General features: G+C 45.6%; 1 long non-coding RNA gene across 1 annotated transcript in view; it reads right to left on the minus strand.

The window, feature by feature from the left end:
- Positions 1 to 234: 234 nt before the first annotated feature.
- The window catches only part of LOC150061860 (uncharacterized), a 53,830-nt gene continuing 32,696 nt past the window's right edge, over positions 235 to 21,368 (minus strand). The window contains exons 2-3 of the long non-coding RNA XR_016535963.1: positions 17,875 to 18,181; positions 235 to 505 (exon numbers count right to left, since the gene is read on the minus strand). This is a non-coding gene — a long non-coding RNA (uncharacterized LOC150061860). The remainder of the gene's footprint in view (positions 506 to 17,874; positions 18,182 to 21,368) is intronic.

Below are 21,368 nucleotides of genomic sequence, written 5' to 3' on the forward strand. Positions count from 1 at the left end.
AGTTCAGAGCCTCATCCCTCATAACCACCCCCAACCTGGACCACTAATGTGGTCGCTGCCCATTTGGCCTCATGCCCCTCTAATCAACCACACACACTGCCAAGGAGATCTTCCTTAAATATAGATCTGACAATGCCCATGGTGCTTCCAGGATTCAAACCCTGAAGGGGTGGGAGTGGGGGTGGGAGGGAGTTGGATTAAGAATCATCACAAACTTTTCTCCTGTGGCACACACGTCTTTCCTGGCTTTATTTCTCACCAGTCCCTACCCAATTTCTTATAATGTCAAAACCAGAACTACTCCTTAGCATCAGTCCTTTACCACCTCTGTGGATGAATGTGACTCCACAGCAAAATAAAATAAAAATAAAGAGTTTCAATGACCCCTCCCCCCAAAAAAAGCAAAGTTTATTTAATTCTTGCAATATCACTTTCCAGTTCAGGATGTTTACAGGAGGCACACAAGTGACTTCAAAGGATGATGGGAAGTGAGTGGTCCAGTAGCCTAGGAAGAAAGAAAAAGAGTTTAGTCAATATTTAAGATCCCCCTTTACAATAAATAAACCCCTTAGAGCACTGCCTGCAAATTATCTAACAATTCTGTCCCCTCCATCTCCTTATTTGCTATGTTAATGAATGTTAGTGAATTCAACATTGTGTTCATATAGGTAAAATGTCTTCAATAAGACTATTACCTTACTAAACGTTACGTTATTGCAATCAATAAAAGGCTGTGACCAAAGCATATGTACACACACACACACACACACACACACACACACACACACACACACAGGAGGAGCACTTTCAGGTGTCCAGGCTTTCTCACTCCCCACGCTAACCTCTCTTCACTTTCTGGGCACCATCTGCATGTATTATTTGCTCATTCATTCAGAGTATACAGAAGGCCTCATACCCTCAGCCCTGTGCTGAGTGCAGAGAACCACTACCTACTTCCCAGCATTGATATGGAGGGTCTGCCTGAGGTACCTGCTCAGGTACCTGAGGTAACACCTCTTCATCCTTACACCCCAGAGGCATAAAACCTCATGGAGCCTCCATACTCAGCTGGCCTCTCATTTCGGAAGTTCATGTCTCCTTTAGGCTTTGGCTTCTTGAGGGAAGGTGCTAGACATGAAATGGGACTGTGCCTCTCTGGTCTCCTCCTAAGGAGAATAGCTTATAGAACCAAGGGTCATTAATTGTCACCTTTCCTGAGTCCTGCAAGCCTGGGCCCACATTTTCCCTTTTATAATCACCTACGCCACCTGTCTTGCCAGCTGCTGGACCTTAGGCCATATACATGTGCATTAAAAAAATGCACAATTCCCTCCCTCCACACCCAGTGTAAGTCTTATGTGCAGAGATGTGTCCAGAGCTCTAGATGGATATCAGCCCCAACTTAGTGCAGAACAGCTGGCAGAACATAATGACAGAGCCGAGGTCATCCCATTCAAATGCCAGCTAACTTCCCAGCCAACTCTAGTTAAGGAAAATACCTTCAATTCAGTGTCACTCAAAGTCAGGGGCTAAGAAGTCTCTCTCCTGTAGGCTATTTGCTTCTTTTAAAAGAAAACAGTGTGGTAGAATAATGAGAGAATACTGGAGAATTGTAGACTAGTTAAGAGGTGGAAACTACGGATTGTGTCACTTAATATACACATAGTGAATGCTCTCAGTCAATGTTCTCCTGGGGAGACCTAGGCTCATTCTCCCATTGGGAGCCTTCAGGCATCTCCTTCCTTCCCTCCCTCCCTCCCTCCCTCCCTCCCTCCCTCTCTCCCTCCCTTCCTTCCTTCCTCCCTTCCTCCCTTCCTTCCTTCTTCCTTCTTTCCTTCCTTCCTTCCTTCCTTCCTTCCTTCCTTCCTTCCTTCCTTCCTTCTTCCTTCTTTCCTTCCTTCCTTCTTTTTTTCTTTTCTTCCCTCTCTCTTTTCCTCCCTCTCTTTCTTTCTTCCTCCCTCCTCCCTGCCTGCATATTTTTTTGTCAGTAATGGGACTTGAACTCAGGGCCTGGGCCCTGTCTATGAGCATTTTTGCTCAAGGCTAGCCCTCTACCACTCTGAGCCACAGTACCAATTCCAGTTTTCTTGGGTAGTTAATTGGAGATAAAAGTCTCATGGGACCTTTTTAGCCTAGGCTGGCTTGGAACTGTGATCCTCAGATCTCAGCCTCCTGAGTAGGTCGGATTACAGGTGGAGCCACCTGTGCCTGGCCTCCTTTTCTTTCTTGTCTCTCTTTTGTTTTGATATTTTCAACTGCTAAAACTCCCTTTTCAATGTTGTGCACTAAGTCATACACACATAGACACAATCACAGGTACACCTTACAAACACAGTTCACTCCTAAAGTACTAGCTACTGTGGATTTCACAGAAGTTGGCAAAGATCTTGGTCCTGGGGACATTAAAGCTATGGGGGTGACAGAAATCCCTCTGGGCTTCAATCAGATATGTCAAGTTCTGACTCTGGGCATTAGTAGTCAGGATGGGGCTTGACAAATAAAGCCATATCCTCTGGGGGCTCTGAGAAAAAAAAGGACAAACACGGCCTAACCAAGGGCAGTAGATCTGGGCTCAGATCTGGGTTCAAAACCTTCCCAGAGGCAGCTTAGAAGATAAAGGACTCTGGATCATACACAGAAATGTGACAATAGATGCTGTCCAGACACTGCTAGGCTAACTTTCGAGGCCTTAAAATGTGACTTTCATTTTGTTTCACTATTTATAATGCAATACTACTAATCTAAGTATTGTTTGAATTTGCTAATTAATATTTGAATTTATTACTCCATGATCTAAGACATTTTTTTAAGACATTTTTTTAACTTGGTGATTTTTTTTTTTGTCAGTCTTGGGGCTTGAACTCAGGGCCTGAGCACTGTCCTTGAGCTTTCTCAAGGCTAGAGCTCTGCTACTTGAGCCACAGCACCACTTCCAGCTTTTTTTCTATGTATATGGTATCAAGGAATTGAACCTGGGTCTTTGTGTATGCTGGGTAAGCACTATACCACTAGGCCAAACTCCCTGCCTTGTGACTTTTTTTTTAAGCCATGATTTTATTAGTTTCTAGTTTGGGTACCTGAGACATTTAAAACTATAAAATTATCTGAGACACGGTTGTTCATTTTTGAGAGACTTTTATTTCATCTCATTGAGATCTCACAGGCTACCTGATATCTGTAAGTTAAGTGCTACAAACCGCTATATTTTTCAGATGAAGATAAAGCACAAAAAGGTGACAGGCTTTCTTAAGATCACATAAGGAGTACACAGTCAACTCTTCCCTTCTGTGATAAGGTAATTGCATGCCAGAGCATGGAGCTGACATGTCCATTCCAAAACTAAGTCACAGAGACCTCTGAGATTCTTGCTTAACCAGACTCTCCTGCTCTGTCTCAGTCCGGGGTCAGTCCTTGACTAGGAGCTGAGACTCTTCCTTCCCACCTTTCCAGCATGTGTTCTCCCCTCCCCCACCCCCACTTCCCACCTCGCCTCAGGTCCTGAATTCTCCAGGCAAAGCCAGCCACATTCTTTGGGCTAGAATCCAAGTTTATTTAAGAAGAGGAAAATGTTATTATGGAGATTACAACAGCTTCGTGAAACAGAGCGTTTCTGTATCCATGGAGGACCACAAGAATGCTCATCAACTTTAGAGCTTCCTGTTGGGAGCCTTTCAAGCTCTGCTTGAAGCCAGCAGGCATTGGGGTGTCAAAGTGAGGCCAAACAACTGGGTGACACTGCTCTCTTCTCTGCCCCTTGCCCTCAAAGGCCATGAAGAGGATCAAAGGTGACCCCCTCCCAGACTCCTCCTCATACCCTGCAGTCCTAAACAAGATGGACAGCCTCAAAAGTGGAATAATGGGTGTGTGGGTGTGCACGCGTGCGCCTCTGTGTGTGTGTGTGTGTGTGTGTGTGTGTGTGTGTGTGTGTGTGCAAATCTATATACCCTTAGCCTAACTCACTAAGATGCTGAGCCTTTCTTCAGGCCCTAGTGCAAAGGGTCTGGCCTGGAGGGTCTGAGGAGAGAATTTGAAGAGTCTTTTCAGCCTAAGGATAAGGAAGAAAGATCCCAAGGCTTAACCTTTTTCTTAGATTTAAGTATTGTTGTTATTTTGCTGTTTTTGTTTTCAAAAAAAAAAAGAAAAAAGAAAACCATTAAAGTGAAATTCCTGGGGCCAGGAATTGAATCTGGCTCAATCTTCTCCTAGATAATTACCTAGCATTTAGCACCCCTTTTTCCCAGCCCTTGTAATTAGCAGGGAGATTAAGATGCTGTCATTTTACCTCCCAGCTTCCCTCTATTGCCCAAGATGGTTGAGGGGTAAGGGGAGAGGACAAAGAGAAAGTTAGGATCCCAGAATGGAGATTAGACATCAGACAGGACTGAGCTGGTAAAGTCATAGACAGGTATGTCCTCTGGAGGGTCTTCTGGGGAGTACTTTCTATATCTTCCTCCCCTAACCCCAGGCATCTCTCCTCCTTGAATTCTGGATGCCTGTGCAGACTGGGCCACATCCCTTCCCAGGAGATACGTGGCCTGGCTTTGGTTAATAATCTATGTTTCAGAGCGGTCTCATTACCTTCCCCTATACACCCTCTTCCCATACCATCTTTGTGCCTGCCTTTGCGCTGAACCCTGAAGACACAGTTAAGGTTCCCTCCCCAAACACAGTTACTCTTAAGAAGAACATAAGAAAGTGAGGTGGACAAATATAAGTCAAATGTTCCAAGAGCCAATAATTCCAATTAATTGCTTAATTAGGAATGGCTTCATGAAAAATAAAAACATAGGGCCTCTATGTTTTTAAACATCTAAAGTGTAATCCTAAGCTAAGATCAGAGCTCCAGCTTCATGGTTGGGTGGTATGTGTGTGTATGTGTCTGTGTGTGTGTATGTGTAAGTGGGGGGAGGGGGAAGGGGAGGGGGTTCAGTATCATGGGTCTTGACCATGATTAAGGGAGAATTGATGGAGGAAATGGCCTTTGAGTTCTTGTGCTGAGTAGCTAGTATTGTTGAACAAATAGTGCCTCTTTCTGTCTGGCCATCATCCTTTAAGATTCTACTCTGTCTCTTCCAGAAATGCTTCACTACCAACCACACACTGGGCTGGGATTCTCCAAGCCGTCCCATGCCATTCTGTCTCCAGAGTACCTTGCTGACTCCATTCCAAAGCATCTGGTCATAATTCTGCCTCTCCTACCAGCCTTGAGTTCCTTTAAGGACAGGGCCTGCCTTGCCTGTCTGGATTTTCAATGCCTCACATTGCTTGGATAAAGCAAGGTGAGTAGTTAGCAGAGGCTGCATGAGCAAGTGAGCACACTCAGGTTGCATTTTGAGCTAAGGCCTCTTTGGCTGGCACTTAAGGCACACAAAACTGAGTCTTTATGCCTGGAAAGCTGAAAATAGGTCAGAAAAGGCCCATAAATGGAAGGTCAAGGAAAGAAAGAGTGAGCTCCTAGAAAGGTTTGAGCCTTTCAAGATCAATTTGGTGGCTATGGGAAGATAGACTGAATGATTAGTAAAACCCTGATGGGGGAAAGACAGTGACAAAATCCTGTAATTGGTCCCAGCAGAAGATTAGAGTGGTCTTGATCAGCCAATAGCCAAGGAGATGGAGACAGAGGAAAAGTGAGATGAATGTGAGCTTTTTAAGTCCTAACCACCCTGGTGGCAGCAGCCTTGGGTCACCAGTCAGCTATTCCAATTATTCATAGAAATCAATTTCATTCTACTGAGTCTCAGATAAAACTCCTGTTGCTGGTCGACAGTAATGGATGGGCAGCTTAGAGTGCAGAGATAAGAAGGGGCCCTGTGGGTGGGGTGATCAGGTGGGGCTTTGCAGGCTGGTGGAGGAATGGCAAGAGGTTATCAAAACATCCCTCCAAATAGCAAAGGCTTAGCGCCAGCCTACTCAGCTCAGCTCTGTGGAGGGGTGAGCAAGGCTCATTCCCAGGCCTGGAACAAGGAGATTGAATGGTCTGTGAGCATTTTCTGCAGCAGCAGAGAGAAACTGGATCCAACCTGTGTCCTGGGACTATATTGAGGTCTGGAATAAGTATGGTCCTCTCTGAGGTTCCTTTCAGCCCTGACTTTCTGGGACTCTAGTCACTATAGTGACCTTTTGTCACTAAGATCAAAAAAGGGAGCCCCTCACATCTGAGGATCATGGTTTGAAGCCAAGACAAGGCAGGAAGGTCCGAGAGACTCATCTCCAGTTAAATAACCACAAGCCAGAAGTGGGGGTGCAGCTCAAGTGATGGAACATACACACACACACAATAGGAGGCAAGGAAGTCTATTCTCCAGCACATGGAAGACAGTGTGGGAGACAGAGGGAAGCCTGAATAGTCTCATCAGAGTAGAGCCACAAAGGCTAAGCCTCTGTCACCACTGCCGGAAAGGGACACCCACAGCAGTCCTCTTCCTGAAATAGGTAAGAGGAGGGGTGTGAGAGAGAAGGCTCAGCCCAGGGAAGTAAGACAGTAAAGGGCGCTGGGCTTCCCAGAGTATGCATAGAGGATACTGGAGAGGAAAGCTGAGGTTGCTCAGCTCAGCCACAGGAGAGTGAATCAGAGACCATCACTAATTGTTTTGTACCAAGTGCTGGCCACCAGGCCAAACACTGTTCTAGATGAGTTATATACATTAACCAGTGCCAGCCTCACCTTTACCCTCACCTGAAAGATGAAAGACCAAGGCAATGGAATGAAATAATCTCACCCAATGTCACACCACTCGAATGGACAGACCTGCATTTAGACCCAGGCAGCTCAACTTCATTTTATCTCTACCCAGAGAAGATCACCCACTTGCCAAGGGCTTGCTGTGCACCCCACACAAATGTAAGTATATCACTTAGCACCTAGGAGGGTGCTGTTTCCCAGCTGAGAAGTTAAAGCTCAAACATGTGATTTGCCCACCGTCACATTTCAGTGAAGTGGCAAAACTGGCAAGCGGACTCACACCCCACACCCCACACCTCTCTTGGGATCAACTCCAGGCCTTCTCAGCCAGCAGACTATGCGGAATGGCCATACCAGGACAGCTCCAAAGGCAGAGACAGTCCCAACCTTCTCATCCCCCTCACTTCCACTCAGACAGCTTTACCTCACAACTGTGGGCAGAGGCAGCCAGAGGTTTGGCCCAAGAGGCCCCATCTGCCGACACTCAAGGTTGAGAGGAGATAGAACTTTTTATCTCTGTGGAGAGTTCAAGAGTTTATTCCCAGCCAGAGTAGTGGGGAGCCTGGTGCCAGTTCTGGGAGGGTGTCCAGCAACAGGATAGATGAGGACACTTCCTCTTTAGCACACGCTTCTCTCCACACCCTTCTGTCACCAGAAGCCAGCAGGAAACGTCTTGGACAGAGCTCTCTTACACAAGCAAATACTGAAATATTGGACCCCAGCTCAGAGACCTAAGCAGTGACCAACCAGCATGACTGATGGGGATATCCCAGCCTTGGACCCACATTCTAACCCTGTCACTTTAGCCATGATCCTTCACCACTCACTTTAAATCGAATCATCATTCCTACCTTGGAGAAATGACAACAGAAAGATCAAATTTTCAGTCATCAGGCTCATGGTCTGGTGTTACCATGAGAGTTCTGAAATAGAACCCTCATTTCCTGTATATGACACATGATGGTGGTAGTAACGTTGGTGGTGCTGTCAATAATATGGGCAATACTGAGGACTGAACTCAGGGCCCCCCACTTGTAAGGCAAGACCTCAACCATACTAACCTCATCCCCCAAATCCCTTTGCTTTTAGTTTGCTCCCTGGGCTCACCACTCCCTGCAAAAGGGCAGAGCCTGGTATTCAAGGCCCCTTGGGTACCACCAGCTTCAGTCTCTAGCTTTTCCAGGTGACTCATCCCGCCTGAACAAAGCAAACCTTGTTTTCATCCTCCAGCAAATCTTTCGAGGCCCAGATCATCTGTTGCCTCCTCATTGAAGCCGCCTCCAGATACTCAAGGGAGAATGATTCACTTGCTCCACTGTGCTCTTCAGCTCTGAGCTCATTCTGTTTTGTGCTAAGGGTATAGATTCATATAATTAATCTCCTGGCAGACTCTGCGCTCCTGATTGGCCGCAATGTGCCTAGCACACATTATTTAATGTTGGTTAGTCAACAAATTAATTAATTCAACAGAATGGAAGCATCTCAAGGACTAGAAAATCATTCATGTTCACCTAGTCCAAATGCCTTCTTTTAGATATGCAGAGTCCTGGGACTAAGTGGGGAGAGTTTGGTTAGGACATTAAGAAGCACAGACCTGGGCATTGGAGTGTCATGTCTATAATCCTAGCTATTCAGGAGGCTGAGGTCTGAGGATTGTGGTTCGAAATCAAGCCAGGGCAGCAAAGTCTATGAGACTCTTATCTCCAATTAGTCATAGAAAAACCTGGAAATGGTACTGTAGCTCGGGTGGTAGAGGGCAGCCTACAGCAAAAGGAACGTAGGGACAGCACTCCGGCCCAGAGCTTCTAGGCCAAGGACTGGCAAAAAAATAAAAAAATAAATAAACAACAAAAAAGGACAGGCCTGGCCAGGAGTTTGGCCTAATGGTAGAGTGCCTAGCATGCACAAAGACCCGGTTTTGATTCCTTAGTACCACATACGTAGAAAAAAGCCAGGAGTGGTGCTGAGGCTCAATGAGGGACAGTTCTCATGCCTGAGCTTAAGCCTAGGACTGGCAAAAAAAAAAAAAAAGACAGGACTGAGGTTACATAATGAGATATCAGAGAGGAGATACTGGAGTTCAAATCAAGCTAAGGGTGGTCATTTTGTCCTGCATTGCCCTCTGAATGAAGTCCAATTTGTTACCCTGACTCATGGTCTCCTTGGGATGTGGCACTCATCTGTCTATCCACCTTGTGTCCCTGGTATTCCACACTTAGAACATAGTAAACTACCCCAGCATCTAGGATTTCTTTGCTTTTGAACTCTCACGTTCTGTCTTCTCTGCCCAGAATACCTTCCTCTCACCCCTCCCAAATCTGATGAACTTCAGGTGTCAATTAAGGTGTGACTTTGAAAAGGTTCCCTTGTCCCTTCTCTTCCCTTCTCTACAGCCCCCACGTAGTCCTGTCAATTCAGGGTTCATCTTCCTATCTTCAGTGAGAGACACAGAGAGACTGTTCATCCTGTGTCCTTAGTGTCTAGTTCAAGGCCAGGAAGAAACGAAAAGGAATGAATGAATGAACAAGGACATAGGCAGAGATGCTTATTGATCTCAAACTAAATCAAGGCCCTATGCAAAGGGAAAAGTCCTCAGTTAAGAGTAGGCAAAGGGTGGATATCCACCCTGCTGTTGGGACCAGCAGCAGGGCAGAGCTGTGAAAAGACTCGCAGGAGAGAGCAATGGCCCTGGGAAAAAATATCCCAGGTGTTTACCTGAGCATCGCTTCTTTCTTAGGTCCAGTGATCTCTGTTGTTTCTGGCAAACCTCTGACAGACAGAGCAAGCATTTGGGGAAAAGAAAACTCAGATTTTAAAACAAAAAAGCTAGCTAACCCTTCAGCCTAAGCCTACCTTCCCCATCCCAGCATTCCCCCTCAATGTCAGACCCAACGAGAGCTGTTTTTCAACTTGAGCTTGAAGGAGTATGGAGTCTGCCAGTCAGAGATGTGAGAAGACCGTCTAAGGCAGGAAGAGCTGTGTGTGGAAAAGCTTGGAGGCTAAAGTGGTCTGTTCACAGAAGGGGGTCTCAGAGATGAACCCAAAGAGCTAAGTGAGAGTTTGTAAAAGATTTATTGTATCGTGCTGAAAACCTTCCTATTTACCATGAGGCCACTGGGAGCTAACAGCCAGTGGGCAGAGAAGGTAAGAGATACCTTCTTTTCATGGCTCTAGACCCTGCTGGATCCTGGCCTTGCTCTCAGCAGCCTCTAGGCCATCATCTCTCATGCCTACTTCCTGGCTCTTTGCTCCTCTCCAAGTCTTCACACTCAAGAGACAGCAGCTTTAATCTCCAAATGGGCATTAACCCCCTCCATACCACAGACCTCTACAGCCATTGCCCTCAAGCCATCAACTCCCCCTACATCCCCTGGGCTTGGCAAATCTCTCCTTAGCTTTCACAATCCTTGTCTGGACACTGCCACAGCAATGCGTCATTCCCATGGCTCTCTATAAGCTCCTATTCTAGAAGATACCATTCTAGACTATGAATGCCTCCTGCCAGGGAATATACCATTCGGGACTATTAATAGCTTGTTTCTTTGCCTCTTTCTTCCTCCAGAATGCAAGGATCATACTTTTCTTATTTGCTGTTATGTCCTGGCACACAGAAGGTACCAAAAAAACCCCAAACAAACAGGATATTTGAACACTACTAAGGTTTGCATATGGTTTCAGGGTGTGACGCAGTAGTTGTGAGAACATTAAAAGAGGGGCCTAGTCATACAAGTATTATTATAGGTCGTAACAGTATCCTCCTCGGAAGACATTAACATCATTCCTATGGGATTCCAGTTAGTTCTCAAGAATGCAAGTTGTTATTAAGTGGCCACCCATCCATCAGGCCTTTTCTGCAATTATTCCTATTTCTTCACAGTGATGTTGGCACCCCGCTGTTGGCACCTTAAATACCAGAAACATGAGTCCCCCCACCAAAAAAAACCTTGTTTCCTTATAAAAAATATCTGGACTTGGGTATTTTCTTATAACAACACAAAACAGCTTAACATAAACACCTTGTAGGAGAAAACTTGGGGAACAATCTGAGAATACTGCCAATGTCTTATGAACTCTGAATTGTAAGAGAAGGGCCTCTGTGTCCACTCCTGGCCTACCCTCACAGCAGGTCTTTCTCCTTGGAGTGAGCAGCACCAAGGTGGAGAAGATACTCCTCACCCCCATCCACAGATACAGAGGCCCCAGTGCTAAGCCCTGCTATACTGTTCGCAAGACCAGCAGAGCCAGTCCTGTCTTGCTGGGCCTACTCTCCTGAAACCTAGGGGCCTGTTTCACATGTTATACAAAAGAAGGGTCTGGGCCCAATTCTTCTCACTCCAAAGTCTCTCCTCCGTCCCCCTACCCCCACATCTGCCATAGCCAGACAGAGCCCTAGCCAGGTCTGGAGCCAGAGAGATAAGACAATCTAGTCACTCACTTTGAATTCCCTACAAACTTGACATCTAGTTCCTGTGGCAGAAAAAAACAAATCACCTTCCACTCTTGAGATAACCAGGAAACCAGTGTCTCCGAGGTAGGAGTGTGCCTTAAGAACACACCCAACAGGACCTCTGCATTTCCTGCTTCTACTCATCAGGCAAATAGGAAAACTAAGACACAGAAATGGGTGGATACTTGATTGGGCCTGCAATAGAATCCCATAAAAGTTATAGCTATAAACTTACCTTTCCTATGTTTTCCAAGCCCCAAATCAAATCAAATAACTGAAATTTCATATCTGCACACACCTGGAGCTTTACTGTATACAACCTTCCTTGGTTAGCACATCTTCTAAGACCAGGAGTTCAGTTCCTCAAACTGGTCTAGATAGTTCTCAGTGTGATAGTTCTCTGCCCTGAACTGGTTTCACTGCCCTCTGTGAACTTGCCCAGGAACCCCCAGGACTGGGATCCTGCTGAGGAAGTTAAAGTAGAAGGGGTTTTTGTATGTTTCGAGGAGGATATTGTATTCCTTGGAATTATCTGGGACAGAGGAAACTCAAAGCACTAGTTCTCCTGCAAGAAAAGTAGTAGACTAACGTGAAAGGGGAGCTGGTAAGCAACCTCTCAATTTTCTCAGAAGGCTGTGGAAAGACCCTGGCACTGGAGAAGTGAGATCTTTGTATATGCGCAGCCTGTAAAGTTGGCAGAATTTGTGGTTTCTTCCTTTGAATCTTCAGTGAAATAACAGAGTGAAATGACTACCCAGTGTCATTAAATGTCAATGGAAAGAAGGGCAAAATTTTGTGTCTGAATCTGTTGATTTGATGGGCAGAGAGAGGATGCAGACCTTTATTAGCAGGGACAAGGATGGTGGGGAGGGGGCAAAATCTCTCTCTTGGGGCCTTGGAATCTCAAAAGATGTCCAGATGACCCTCAAAGATTATGTATGACATTCATGCATTCTTATCCCTTCAAGGGATGGAAATTTATTGAATCTCAACTATGTGCACTAGGCACTAGTGTTACTATTGTAAATAGAGTAGACTTAAGATTGTAGATTCTCTGCTGTATATTTTTCATTAATATCTCTTAAATGGGTATTCCCACCTCTCCAAGGTATGCAAGTACCTTCAAGGCTGGAATTTATAACTGCCTCTTTCTTTTTGTTTTTTTTTTTTTCTTTTCTTTTCTTTACTTTTTTGTCAGTTGTGGGACTTGAACTCTGGGCCTGTGCATTGTCCTTAAGCTCTTCAGCTCAAGGCTACTGTCCTACTCCTTGAGCAACAGTGCCACTTCTGGTTTTCTGTTGGTTAATTGGAGATAAGATTCTCATGGACTTTAAGGCCCTGGCTGGCTGAACTCTGATCCTCAGATCTCAGCCTCCTGAGTAGCTAGGATTACAGGGGTAGGCCACCACATCTGGCAATGTACCTGCCTCTTTCTGATTCCTAGCACCTTTCTTTGCCCTACAAAAACCACACTCTTCCCTTTGAATCTGCAATGGTCTGTTTATAGTGATACTGGTAGACAGGCCTTATCACCCACCTTCACTGCTCAGTCCTTTAATTAGTTTAGAACAACTATAGACCAATTCATCAGAAAAATCAAACAGGCCTAAAAAGCTCAGCCTAAACTAGTTAAATCTATTCTTTTGACCCTAGACCAGGCTGTGACTGAGGCTAGATTAATAGAAGAAGCTGATTCAAAGGTAAACATTTGGGGTCAAAAAATCTGATTTGATTGGACATCTTCATTAGTTCACTTTGTGGTAAGCAATAGTGGTAATTCCCATTGGCAGCAATGTGGAAAGTCTTTCAGTTATCTTCTCAACAAACTTATAAGTTTAGGCAGGTTAATATCTGATGTTCCAAAAAAAAAAGAATATCTGATGTCCCACTTGATAAGAGATAGCACTGGATATTAGAGAAATCAAGTGTTACATCCAAGGCCTCAGAGCTTGTAGAAAGTAGTGCCAGGTTCTGAGCAGCGGTCCATCGGGGGTCAGAGGCTTCCTTCTCCTGCAGCATCCCTGGGGCACATACTTTATAGACTGCCATGTTGTGTCCAACTGACACAGTACCAAAGGTGCACTGATTCATGAACTGACGGCTCATGCCTCCCTGCCTGATGAATTAGCTGGCTTTTCCACCCCCAGCACCACTGGCCAGAGACCAAAGGCAAGACAAGAAAGCTGGATAGAAGTTGCGGGGGGGGGGGGGGGAAACAGAGCAGAGGCAGATGAGAAGGTCACAGAACATCCATCACCAGGACCCATTTTCCCAGGGATCTGTGGCTATCTGATCTGCCTGTGAACCAAGTTCCCATATGAAAGTCTGTCCTGCCCAGTAAACTGTCAATCACTCCCCAGGATAAGCTCCCTTCCAGGTTCCTCCAGCCTCAGAGCCTGCGGGGGCCCTAAGCAAATGGGACAGCACATTGCCAGACTTTGACAAGGAGGAAAAGCAGCCACTCCGACATCAATGATAGAAAGGCTCATGGCCTGCATTGAAGGAATTGACCAAGTCAGTTCCTGCATCTTTAGTCAATTTCCAGAACATTGAATCTCCACACTAAATTCCCCAAACTCTTCTCAAAGTCTGATGGTTTTCCTGGGTTTATAGGATATGATTACTGGTCCCACTCACCTCAGTGTGAGTCAGGAGCTCCTGCCCTTGCCTGCTGGGTTGGCCTGTTTTGTAGGACATGTGTGGCCACAATACATCCTGCCAGCCCCAGAGTATCCAAGAAAGATCAGGGCAGGGGCCCCAAGCCAGCATGGATGGAGTCAAAAAGAGAGAAGATGACTGCTGCTTGCTCACACCCTGGAGAATTGGAGTGAGAGACTGTTGGGCAGAGTGATACTTCACTTCAATCACCATCCACACCAGACCCTGCACTGGGTGGCTGGTCACAGATACAAATCGGGCTTCAGGACTGTAGGGACAACAGCTCAGCAAGTCATCAAGACCCAGGGTGATCCTTGTTCTTGAGAGGCTGAACAAGATCAGGAAATAAAAAAGAAGACCTAGGGAAGAAGCAAATAAATGTAGTAGAAAAGGCTAGCATGCTGGAACCAGAGATGAATTCAGACTAAACATTGCCATTGTTCACCAGACCTGAAAGTTAGGCTGGTGATGATATTCTTTCTTCCACCTCACTGGTCAGGGTGTTGACTAGGACTCTTCCAGGGATCCAACTAGAAGCTGGAAGCTCCCAGGAGGAGACAATGCTGTTGAAGGGATGGAGCTGCCCATGGCTCAGATAACAGGAGGACATCTGGCCACAGAGGAAAGTAACCTGCAGAAAACTGAGCTCCATCCAGGCAGTACCTTGTCTGAGAAGTCATCTTTGGTTCTCACTTGCCATGTGGATTGCCCTTGTCTGTCTTGTCATGTGTCTGTGAGCTGCTTGTGAGGACTGGGAGTCTGTCTCATTCTCCACAGCATCCATCGCCCCTAGCCCCCAGTGGATCTGCCCAGGAAGGCATCATTCATGACCAGGAAGAGAAGACACAGAAGAGAACTCAGATATTACAAGCACCACTTGTGTTAATTCCCAAAGACTGCCATCCATACCAGTCTTTTCATTTTACAGATGTGGAAATGAGGATTCTTCGAGGTTCCATGACTTCCCTGAGATCAGGCAGCAGGAAGACTGTGGCCCTCTGAGACCAGGATTCCACATCCATATCTACATCCCATTGTGGATGTGTAAGGCCAGTTTCATCATTCTGGGATCCTTCCAATTGGCCTAGGGATATTTGGCTAGTGCCTCAGGACCCGGAGGGCAGCCCCTCCCTACCCACTCAGCTCCCCTCAGCCCAGCTGTGCAAACAGACTCCAGCTGGGTTGTTCTAAAGAGGGCTGGGGGAGGATCTGGCAGGTCTAGCAGGTCAGGGTGAGCTGGGCTTCCCTGAGAATAGCTCCAACCCCGAGGTGGCCTAGAATACATCCTTCCACAGGCTCAGAATATAGTCTGAGCAAGCCTAGGCCATGAGTTTAGACTCTGGCTCTAAAAGCAACCCAACCCACCACTGCTCCAAGGTCAGTGAGGACCTTACCTGGTCAGCTCTGCACTGACCGTTATAATAGCCCAAATTCAGGGGCCTGTAGCAAGCCTCAGTATGTATGATCGCAGAACCTATGTGCATCTCACTGCACCTACCAAGCAGCCTGGAAAACCACTGGCCTGCTCCCTTTGCCTGAATGAACCCTTTCTCTCCATGTCTCCAGATCTTCCCCCTGTATCACTAGCTTCACAGCTAAGTATTGCTGGAGCCTCTGCAGATGCTTTATCACCAGTTCTGCAGAGGACCCTAAGAAGGAAAGGAGTGCTGGAAAGAAAATCATCCTGAAAAGAACCTGGGGGGCAGAGACAGGGTACTCACTGGCCCACACTCACATCCAAGTTTTTCCCACACAGGTTTCCTTACGTGGGTGAGTTTTTATTTTTACTTTTCCTGAAGGATCAGATAATTCCCATGTAGGAGCAAATGTGCATGAAGGCTGATGTGTTCACATCAGTACAAATACCTGCTGCAACCCACCCACCCAGTAGCTTAAGGCGCACGTGCCTCTCAATGGCCCTTGGCTCTCAGACAAGCCAACACAGTCTTTCACATACCACCCAGAGAGTTGGGGATCCACCTTGCCCAAGGGCTGATACTAGCATAAAGAGAAGTATAAACTTAACAAGGGGGTGCCCCTCTCCCAAGAGGCTGCCTAAAATCTTTCTCTTTGGAGAACAGACCCTCTGAATCCAGGAAACAGGCTAGGAAGGGACTTCCCAGCTCAGGAAAACCCACTGCATGTCTCTTGAGGGTGGATGCTGAGAGGCATCCAGTCCAAAACAGACTCTGGAGTTCCCACGATTCCATCAACTACTTCACAGACATGCTCCCCTACTATGTGTGAGAAACTTTGTGATGGAGTATGAGGTTGCAAAGGAACCTAAGTTCGGAGTCAGAGCAATTTTGGCCTTGTCACTTCATAACTCAGAATAGAGATCTCACAAGTATTTTGTGCACAGTTGCTGCATGTTGGACATGCTCATAGAAACGATTTGATTTGCCTCAACTCTCTGTGTAAGAATTGGAGCGTGAATATCCTATGTCATTTGCTCCTTATGTTTTAGATGGGTCCACAGAAGTCACTGTCTTATAGGATTGTGAAGATAAATGAGTTCATTTGGGTACAGTTATTAAAATAGGCATACAGTAAGTAGCCGATAAATGTTAGCTGATAGCTGGTGTCGGTTTGGAGGAATAGGGCAAATTGAGTTCAAGTAACTCAAATCTTATTTTCTCCCTCACAGCATCAAGATTTTTGCACATATCATTGATTTATAATAGTTCCATCAAATAGCTTCTGGTGTTAGTTCTTTCCTGAGGTCAATGCTCTAGGTCTGGTGTGCACAGCCCCCTAGAAGCAGACTCTGTCCCCCTTCCCAATTTCATCTCCCTCTTCTCTCTTAAACAAACACTCCCCTCCATCGCAGTGAACAATAACCACTTCTCCAAGGAGCTCACCCGTGGTCTTCCTGCCTCCGGGTCTTTGTTCAGATTCAAAGCTTTTAATCTCTGTTTCCATGGGCTCTGGAATTCCAGCAGAAGGACCCAGGGGTCCTTCTGCTGAGACAGATCTGGAGATCTGTGAGATATAATAGAGATCAGGTGGCTTTCAAGTCGGAGCTATGGCACCAAATCCCAGCTCTGCCACTCTGGCTTTGTGACCTCAAACAAGCTTTTTTTTTTTTAACTCCCTGTACCCAAATGTGCATCTATGAGCAATGTGCCTGATAATCCTCACCTGGATTGCATTAAATGAGAGACTGAGAAGAGGGTACACTTCCCCTTCAAGCTTTCAATCCACATACAAACACGGATTCTATTAAGAGATACCGCTCTTTCAATTTCTAATTTTCCTCCATAAGCTTTCCATAAATTTTTATGCCTACTATATCTTAACCATACCAAAATCCAATTTTAAAAGGCATAAACTTAACTCCAGCCAAGATACTCAGTCATTTTGAATTTCATCTCCATGAAATGTCTAGAACATTTCAAATCCTAGGAAAGTAACCCCTGAATCCTCTTTGACATTTTAGTTCAATCAAATCTTCAGCCAGTAGCCATAACCTCTTTGTCTTTCCAAGCCTATCCCCAAGCTGAATTACAATTCTGGTATCTCCTTCTGGTTTTGTTTTTATTTCTATGTTACTGGGGTTTAAACTTGGAGTTTCCAGTTCTACCCATTTGTTTACTATGAGTTCCTTGGGGACAGAGGCTGGGTCTGACTCAATATACAGAATCTAAAGAAACATTTGAGGATCAGATAAGGTGTTGTGGTACATACTGCATGCTACTCGGGAAACAGAAAACAGGAGGATCATGGTTCAAAGCCAACTCAAGCAAGAAGTTAAGAAGATCCTCATCTCAACAATTAGGTGTGTTCTTCAAGCCTTTCATTTCCACTTATCTTATAGAAGATCATCATTTGAGGATTCAAAAAATAACAATTCAAAGAATAACTGAAGGGTTAGGGGTAAAATCAAGCAGTAGAGAAATTACCTAGCAAATACAAGACACACACACACACACACACACACACACACACACACACACACATACCTACCTGAGTATCACCAATAATAATAATAATAGTAATAACAACTAAATGTACCACCAAGTGTTCTAGTTATCCCTCTTTCCAACCACCCAACCAGCTACTCATCAAATGACAGTTAAGTCCACGCCTTGTATAGTATTCCTCCAATGATGAAAACTTCTGCTTCATTCATGTTCTTGCATTTTCCCGCTCTTTGAGTCCTTCCAGACAATGCTTGCTATGTTGGGAGACCTCTTCTCTATTCCCAAGTTCCAGACAGCCTCTTCCACTCCCACTCAAGCAGGGCCTCACACCTTCATGCAGGTTGAAGTTGGGATTGGCATCTCAAAAACAACAATGTCCTGTAGTCCAGAGCTGGAGGCCTGTTAGGACATCAGGATGGGCCATCACTTCTCTCTTTCAGTCTTTCAAGTCCTAGGGTGCCAAATCTGAGCCTAGGCAGATGAAGAAATTAGATTTTCATGAACGTATTTGGTGTTAGAGAAAATAGAGGATGGGAAGGAATAGGATTTTTCTTAGTCCTTCTTATCTGTAAGTCTTTTGACCCCAGCAGTTTCCAGAGATTGGCAGCCACAGGGGAGCTTTCCCTCCACACTTAAGTCCCCATCACTCCTTAACTGGAGAGGTGGATCCCATTCTGGAATCTCAGAAGCTCACATCAGTTACTTGCTCAGTGGGAGCTTACTGACCCTGGTAAGTGCTGGGCTCTGAAGAAGAATCAGCCTCACAAAAGTGCTCTTACTTCACCCCTATCCAAAAGGGGTACAGACATGGAATTAGAGCACCAGTCTTGGGTCCTAGCTTGGAATTTGATATCGACATTTGGTATCTAAACATCTTTCACCATATCCAAGCAAACAAAGGTATCTCAAAACCCTGCTCATTTCCCTCCGACAAGAGAGAAATGACCATCACTCCTTCTTCCTGCCCCAGAGCAGCCTGCTGTAGCACTGGTGTGTAAAATGGATCTCCAACTGCACAGTTGAAACTTGCTCCCTGGCCTCCTCCCATTGGTCCTAATTCTGGCCTCTGGGGCTGTGCAGAACCTCTCTGGCTGAAGTAAGTTATGCAGTTGTAGACCTGAAGAGGATTGGAGGCAATGTCAAGTTCCCCGGAAACTCAACAACTGGGGATTACTTTGCTTCAGAAAGGCCATTCTTGTAGTCACAAACAGGAAGCAAGGAGACAGTACAGCCCTAGGATAAGAAGCCCTGTAATGCATCAAGTGAGATATGATATGACTGGAGCCCCAGAGAGGAGCTGAGTCCTGTACAAGCCAGAGGGCCAAGTAATAGGAGGTGATGCTAGATGAACAGAGGAGAGACCCTGACTCAGGAGGCTGGATAGGAGGGAGGCCCCATGCTAATGAGGGAGCCTTACTGTCTCACTTAGGCTGAGAGGAAAGGTAAGGGCAATAAAAATGAGAAAACAGAGAGCAGGAGCAGTTTTCCAACTTTCAGCCCTCAGCCCTCACCCCTACTCCAAACAGATGTTCACCCACCCTCCAGCGCCTTCCTCTTAAAGTATCCTCAGCAAAAGATCCTATCTTCCTGTAGCATCTTCTGGAAGGTAAGGGTGTCACGTGGTTCACTTTATCCCTTCTTTGACCCACCATCCTTGGTGCATGGCAGATACTTGGTAAATCAACATTGAATAAACACCTACATAAGAAACTGCTTATCACACTGGTTTATGCTGCTCGTGGCTAATGAAGGAGTTGTGTAATCTGAAAAGTAGGTGTTGGCCCACTTCAGGGGAAGAGAGTCAGTTCTAAGCTCTGACTTGGCCATTTAGTTTATTCCAGGCATGTTGATTCTTTTAGGGAACAAATGAAAAGACCACTATCTCATTTCTCCCAAAGCACCTCCACTTCAGACCATTTCTGAATCCTGGGAACTGAAAAAGGACTCTGTTGGTGAGTGTTCAAATCATTACCCTTGCTGTTTAAAATCTCATTGTCTTTCTGCAGAGCTATCTGTGAAGGCTGGGAGGAGAGGCAAATCCCTACTTATTTAAGAGGTTACTTTAAATTCTACTTTAAATTCCCCAGGATTAAGCCACCTTCAACATCAGCTTCCGCTTTTCTCTAAATTCTCCCCTGAGGCCACTTGGGGCCAATTTGGAATGTCCAGGCACCCCTCACCTTGGTGGTCTGACTATATAAGCAGCCTCTCTGAGGATACTCGGCTGCTGTCCTATTTCTCAGAACTAATCCATGTTGACAGGGCATAGCTCAGTCATTTCCACAAGCCTGGGATCTGCAGCACACAGGACCCAGATCACCCAAACTCTGAGCCTGTGAGTCAGAGGATGTCTGGGGATGGGCGGGGTCAAGAGTGGAGCAAATTGAGGATGGATGTTGGACCTGTGGTACAAGCCATTAAATTCTAACGTGCCAAACTGCACGAGTCCTTCAGGATTGTGTACCATATGCCCCAGTTGTGCAAATGGGAAAGTGAGGCTCTGCTAGTGTGGCATGATTTTCCCAGGCATTGTGTGCTTGTAGGAAGTATAGGGCTTGGGTCCCATTTTAGATGTTCATTGATCAAACAGACGCCTCCTATGTCCTAGGTAGGACGGACCATGGCATTCTAATATTTATTTATTTATTTATTTTGCTGGTCCCGGGGCTTGAAGTCAGGAACTGGGTGCTACCCCTAAGCTTTATTGCTTGAGGCTAATGCTCCATTTCTGGGATTTTGGTGACTAATTGGAGGTGAGCCTTACGGACTTCCTGCCTGGCCTAGGTTTGAAATATGATCCTCAGATTTCAGCCTCTTGAGTAGCTAGTATTACAAGCATGAGATTAATTTTTATTCCTGTCTTTTTAGATAAAATTTTGTTCAATCAACAAACACATATATAATGCATTAACCACGGTTGTAAACACTCAGTTAATATGATCTCATTTAACCATTCGAAGAACTCTAAAGGCAGTTTCTATGATCCCCAAGTTACAAAGAAGACTGGAAACTTCAGGAGATGAAAGATATAACTGCTAAGGGTCACACAGCTAAAACATAGCTCATGTAGATTGGGACCCAAGAATCCTTCATCTCCTCTGCCTTGATCAATTGGACGTGACAGAAGTAAAGTCTGGGTCACATTCTTTGTAGACATGTAAAGATCCAGCCCCTGGACCAAATAGACTTTGGAGAGCATTGAAACTACACACAGTAAGGCAAAGTGTGGCATGTGGTGGCACCTGCCTGAAACTCTATGTGCTGAAGCTGAGGCAAGACAATCATGAGTTCAAGGTCAGCCTGAGCTACATTGTGAGATCTGTCTCAAAATAAATGAAATAACTAAAATTCAATTCAAAATAAATACATGAGATATATCACCCAAGCTGGAGAGAATAGCACCAAAAAAAGGCCTGCCACAGGCATCCTTATCTCTGCCAGAGGGTATCCAACTGCTCCAGTATAGTGATAGTACAACTTCAGGGTATAATTCCCAAATTGCCTTCTATGGGCACTGCGGGGCCTGGAGCTTTGCACTGTGGTAATGCTCCAGGCTCACCCACACAAACAACTGCCATCCAGGTGCATGCCTCAGCCATTTATTGGGAACTGCTTTGTTCCAAAACAAAGACTTCTCAGCCCAGAACAGAGGCCTTGC

The sequence above is a fragment of the Megascapheus bottae genome, chromosome 6 (genome assembly GCF_031878675.1).
Source record: "Megascapheus bottae isolate mThoBot1 chromosome 6, mThoBot2.hap1, whole genome shotgun sequence".
Lineage (NCBI taxonomy): Eukaryota > Metazoa > Chordata > Mammalia > Rodentia > Geomyidae > Megascapheus > Megascapheus bottae.